The sequence below is a fragment of the Oncorhynchus mykiss genome, chromosome 7, assembly GCF_013265735.2.
Source record: "Oncorhynchus mykiss isolate Arlee chromosome 7, USDA_OmykA_1.1, whole genome shotgun sequence".
NCBI lineage: Eukaryota > Metazoa > Chordata > Actinopteri > Salmoniformes > Salmonidae > Oncorhynchus > Oncorhynchus mykiss.
The window spans coordinates 52,836,842-52,842,841 of NC_048571.1; the positions used below are offsets into that span (position 1 = coordinate 52,836,842).

A 6,000-nucleotide genomic window follows, 5' to 3' on the forward strand; every position below is an offset into this window, starting at 1 on the left:
AAATAACAAACCACAGTATCTCATCCCATACCGAACATTCCTCATTTACTTCACTCTATAAATACCTGTATCAAACAGCACTCCCAAAGCCGCAGATTAGTAATATGCGTCAACCCAGACACTATTCTATGAATCAATCTCAAAAGAACCATTCCCCTACAAAGGGAGAAATAGGTCAGGCATGATCACTGGTAGTGAGCACAGAGTATTGAAAGCCCTGGCCTCATCAGAAGACATTTAGCATGTCTATGCCAGCTGTGGGCCAGCCTGCCCCTTGGAGGACTAGACAAGACTGGCAAAACCAGATGTTGACTGACTTGACTCCTTACCAGTAAACTATCTTCGATGCAGCTGGGTGACTGGCCTGCTATGCCCTTGTTTTGTCATGATAGTCAGGGTCTCCCAAGGTCTTCCAAAACCCTTGGCTGGATGTTCTGCTCTGATACCATTCTCAATGTTTTAAGAAATGTTTGCGCTGGGACACAATGTGCTGTGACACCTCAGTGTCATAATGGTAAATATAGGCTAGCCTGCCCTTAGACATGAACTGTCTCACTTCTTACTTTGAACTAACTCTAGTTTCAGTCAATAAAGTGAAATCAACAACTAATCTTGTTTAGTCGTGGATGAAAAAAATATTACTTTTCAGTTACAAGCCAGCAGACACTCACTGACACTCCTGGTTCAAACTAACGCCAAGCGTCCATCCACAAAGGGGCCCAGACTGCCATGACAGCAACAGTCTTTAATTATCCCTCGTTCCCTGGGATGCAGTGGAGAGCTAGGCTTAATTGGTATTCCCTGGTAGAAGACAAGAGGCCTGGGCTGGTGGGTTCATACAGCTAAAGTCTGCAGAAACCAATCCCCCCCATGACCAGGTCTCTTCCCTGTGGGGGATTTTATTTTTTATTTTTCTTTATTTAACTAGGCAAGTCAGTTAAGAACAAATTCTTATTTACAATGACGGCCTACTGGGGAACAATGGGTTAACTGCCTTGTTCAGGGGCAGAACGACTGATTTTCACCTTGTCAGCTCTGGGATTCGATCCAGCAACATTTCAGTTACTGCCCCAACCACTAGGCTACCTGCCGCCCCAAAATGATGATCTCTGTGGGGAAAGGATTAGCTCGCCATAAGGAGGTAAATAAATACAAATATTTGATGAGGCATTATGGTGGGACAGGGGCAAGCCAAGGGTTAAGGTCAGTGCCCCCTCCTGCTTATTTACAGATTAGGATCTAAACCATAAAATAATGCTACTTTATTCCAACAGCATAGATTTGCATCTTTCAAAAGTCTTTCAGAAGCCTTGAATGAAATTGAATCAGTGCCTTGGCTTAGGTTGGGTAATATGAGTGTGTTGAGAATCACACACACAGAAGTTTTTTTGTCATGAGTCTTGCCCTTGAGGCAGAACTGAGCAGTTTCCACTGGATGAGCAAGCTGCAAATGCTAAATTGGTTATATCGTAGAAATTAATAGAAACAAAAATGTGCTTTTTGGTCTTAATTTCAGGTTAGGCGTGTGGTTAAGGTTAGGGATAAGGTTCAAATCTGATTTTGACTGTGGCTGTGCCAGCTAGTGACCACTGCAGAGCTGCTTCCAGTATGAGTCATCTCAATAAATGCCAACCTGCCACTAACGCACACTATGATGGGTATGACTGTAAATTGAGAATGTACTATTTGAACACACTACTCCGAATGATTCTCCCAGAGCACTGTGGCCTGGGGTCCAAGGGGAGATACTCTATCCATAATAATGTTCAGTCATACTGAGCAATAAAAGAGAGTCCCAGTACAATTAACCTCAAAAGCCTAGAGGAAATTCTAGGCGCTTCACTGTAATAGAGCATACTTTTCTCCAGTTTGACAGCTAACATAGTGACTATTGGTATAGTGCCTTCAGAAAGTATTTACACCTTTTTCCAAATGTTGTTGTGCTACAGCCTGAATTTTAAACTAATTAAATATTTTGTCACTGGCATACACACAATAACCCATAACGTCAAAGTGGAATTATGTTTTTCGAAATGTTTACAAATGAATAAAAAATGAAAATCTGAAATGTCTTGAGGCAATAAGTATTCAACCCCTTTGTTATGGCAAGCCTAAATAAGTTCAGGAGTAAAAATTGGATTAACAAGTCACAAATTGCATGGACTGTGTGCAATAGTAGTGTTAAAAATAATTTTCTCACGGCTACCTCATCTCTGTACCCCACACATACAATTATCTGTAAAGGTCCCTCAGTTGAGTCGTGAATTTCAAACACAAAGACCAGGGAGGTTTTTCAATGCCTCGTAAAGAAGAGCATCCATTGTTAGATGGGTCAAAATAAAATTAAAAAGCAGACATTGAATATCCCTTTAAGTGTGGTGAAGTTGTTGATTACACTTTGGATGGTGTATGAATAGGCCTAGATTCAGTCACTACAAAGACACAGGCATCCTTCCTCACTCATTTGCCGAAGATGAAGGATACCGCACAGGGATTTCACCATGAGGCCAATGGTGACTTTAAAAACAGTTACAGAGTTTAATGGCTGTGATAAGAGAAAGCTGAGGATGGATCAACAAAATTGTAGTTACTCCACAATACTAACCTAAATGACAAAGTGAAAAGGAAGCCTGTACAGAAAAAAGTAAAACATGCACCCTGTTTGCAATATGGCACTAAATGAAAATAAAGAAATTAACATTAGGTCCTGAATACAAAGTGTTATGTTCGTGGAAAATCAAACACATCAATGAGTCCCACTTCATATTTTCAAGCATAGCAGTGGCTGCATCATGTTATGGGTATGCTTGGCAAGGACTATGGAGTTATTTATGATAAAAAGAAACAGAATAGAGCTAAGCACAGGCAAAATCCTAGAGGAAAAACTGTTTCAGTCTGCTTTCCAACAGACATTGGGAAAAAAAAAAAAAAAAAAAAAAAAAAAAAATCACCTTTCTGCAGGACAATTACTTAAAACACAAGGCCAAATATACACTGGAATTGCTTACCAAGACATTTAATTTCCCTGAGTTACTAGTTACAGTTTTGACTTCAAATCATCTAGAAAATCTATGGCAAGACATGAAAATGGCTATCTAGCAATGATCACAAGCAACTTGACAGAGCTGTAAGAATAAATACAAAAATATGTAACATGCAAATATAGTGTGTTAATGGGTGAGAAAATATATTTAGTCCATTTTGATTTCAGGCTGTAAAAAAAAAAAGTGGAATAAGTCAAAGGGTATGAATGCTTTCTGAAGGCACAGTATGTAATATGCACATACACAAACATACACATTGAACGGAGTTGTCGGGTAGTCATGTAGCCTACCTTGTTGGTCTCATTTGGGTCACTGAAAGAGCCAAGGACACTATAACTAGCCTGTTACAACAATGAACATTCAGACTAGAGGTCTACACAGATCCACCTGTACCCAAACACTCAAGACCCATAAGGGTCTGGATCCAGAATTTGAAATAATGTCACGGGTCAGATCTGATTGTCACCGGTCACGGGAATGTGTAATTTTAACTGACTTGTCCGGAAGTACCAATACAGATCCGAACATGACTTCTGCAAGAAGGAAAGAAAATAATTTATGCTGCTGCTTGTTGTTGGTCAATCATAAGTTACCAAAGCAGCAATAGGCTACAGTCATAGAGCCTCCATGTGGGGCAAAAGTTAGAAGATATCTAATCAGTTAATTAAAGAAGGATAGGCTACAATGACCAAGAGCCAACAGGTAGGCTGCTACTTTATATTCTGAATGGAGATGTGGTTTGTAACTGTAAAACGAGAATGCGCATGCAGCCTCAATTAGCCTAGCTAGCTAGCTTAACTCGCTTCTCCCGGTTTCATGCAGGCAAGGCCAGTAGTAATGTTAATCATATTGGATGACACATAACCTAGCTAAGGCAGCTATTAGTCTACTATGGCGCAAGTTGGCTTGGTTTGTTACCTTCGCTCCCTCTCTCCTCCCAGTGTCACTTGCTCACACTCACAGTAGCCTACACACAGCACAGCCCCTGCTAAGAGCGCCACCTTGCTCTGCCTCATGCTTTAACAACTCCAGTTAATAAACCATCTTCAAAATTGACTTTTCTGCTGCTTCCCTCACTTGGATCGAAACGGCTCTGACCAGGTCTGGTAGTCCTTGGGTCCGTTCAGGAACGGGTCTCTATATTAACAAATTATACATTTATGCATATGGAGTCCAGATGGGAAAGCCCCAGGTCCATTTCGCAACGGGTCCAACGTTTTGGACCCGTTAAGGCCTCTAGTTCAGACATGCTGCACTTGTCAAAATAACCAACCCTTCCCCCTCGCGACCTTGTGACTCAAGGGACACGGTCTCAAAAGGCACCGACCTATCCCCCCCAAAAGTGTCCAGGGAGGGAAGCGCTGTGTTCGTAGGTGTGCAGCCCATGCAAATGAGCATGCAAGAGCTGAGCACCAGCTAACTCATCCTTGCATCTGTTTTTAAAAACCAATTCATTTTTTAATCTAATCCACAAAATAGTTCCGTGTAGGCCTTCTAACTGATGTGTGTTCCTGTTTATTGCACGCATGCACTGAAGTTCCTCTTGTCTAGCTAGTAGCTAGCCAGCCAGCTCTGTCAGTCAGACACGGAAGGTTGCTGTCAGCTCAAAAAAGGTCCCTCACGACTAGCATGCACATGCTCAGACTAACACGGTCATTGACCGCAGAAGTACAACTAGAAGACCGAGGCCATGAACGGCCTTTCATAACGAAATAAAATGTTGTTGCCATACCTTCCACGAAGGCCTTGTACTTCCCTGCTTGGAAATACTTTCGTGCTTCTTTCCTGCTATTCTAGCTACACCATTATTGGATATTGTTGAATACGATACACTTGGAATAAACCAGCGAGAGTGGAGGAACAGGGGTGTGAGGAAAAAAAACTATGCATTAGCGTTCCGAAATAGAACATGTGACATGTATTCACCCAATGGACAGAACGTGTACCTCTTTGGCACTCCCCCTTCCCTTTCAGACCCGGTCCCTCCGGTACCCTTCCATGCGCCTGTCAAATCCGTACTACGGAACCTGTCATGGTCTCCATAGCAACACATAGGGATTTAACCCTTGTCCGGTTTTTATTGGCTCATGCCTTTAAATTGGTAGCTATGTAGACAGCGCAGTGTTTGCAAATACCGTATGATCAAAAAGGAAGGGAGAGCAAAAAAGAAAGTTGCATTGTTAAATATCTCATCTGAGGTCAGCATCAATTCTGAAAAAAATAAGTCAAAATTGGCATTTTCAAAATGATCATATAAAACCACAATTACATGCGAACTGTTATTGTCTTCCACTAAATTATGGCAATACTAGTCCAAGGTAGAATTCAGGGGTGGGGGAAGGGTTGGAACCCCATGTTATATGTCAGAGGGTAGGGGCTGCAATGCATGCAAATGTATTCAAATGTCAGGGCTATCATAAATACAGTGCATGAAAATGCACTAGGCTCTGTGGCTCTGGGGCAATGTTGATTGGTCACAGATGTAATGGTCCATATGGTGCCATAAAATGTCATTTATTTTGGGAAACCTCATTATGGGGCATGTGTGGCACAGAACCTTATCCTTGACCTCAGGGGGCTGTGTACAGGCAGACACCTATTTAAAGCCTCAGTGAGCTTGAACAGTTGCCAGATTCTCCATAATTTTTCTCTCATTAACCCAAACAACATTTCTGAATCTAATGTTATATTCATCACCCTCCCTCATGCCAGCTACTGCTAAAAGTAACATGTATTACAGTCAGCTTCAGAACAGCAAGTATTGTACATGATCATTGTGCTTGTGTGTTACATCTCCAAGGGACAGACAGGCTATTTCTTAAAAATCTAAAATGTTCTAAAGATGTCATTTTCTACCTTTCTTAAAAATACATCAAAGCCTTATTCACCAACTTTGAATCATGGGGCTGAGGCAAAATGTTGACCTATGATAATAATATGGACATAGACTAGATGA

General features: G+C 41.5%; 1 protein-coding gene across 1 annotated transcript in view; it reads right to left on the reverse strand.

Moving 5' to 3' along the window:
• Nucleotides 1–4,928, reverse strand: part of LOC110527983 (polyhomeotic-like protein 2) — a 56,103-nt gene extending 51,175 nt beyond the window's left edge. Inside the window, exon 1 of the mRNA XM_021609659.2 lies at nt 4,777–4,928. The gene's annotated coding sequence lies outside the window, so the exon portion shown is untranslated. The remainder of the gene's footprint in view (nt 1–4,776) is intronic.
• Nucleotides 4,929–6,000: the final 1,072 nt, after the last annotated feature.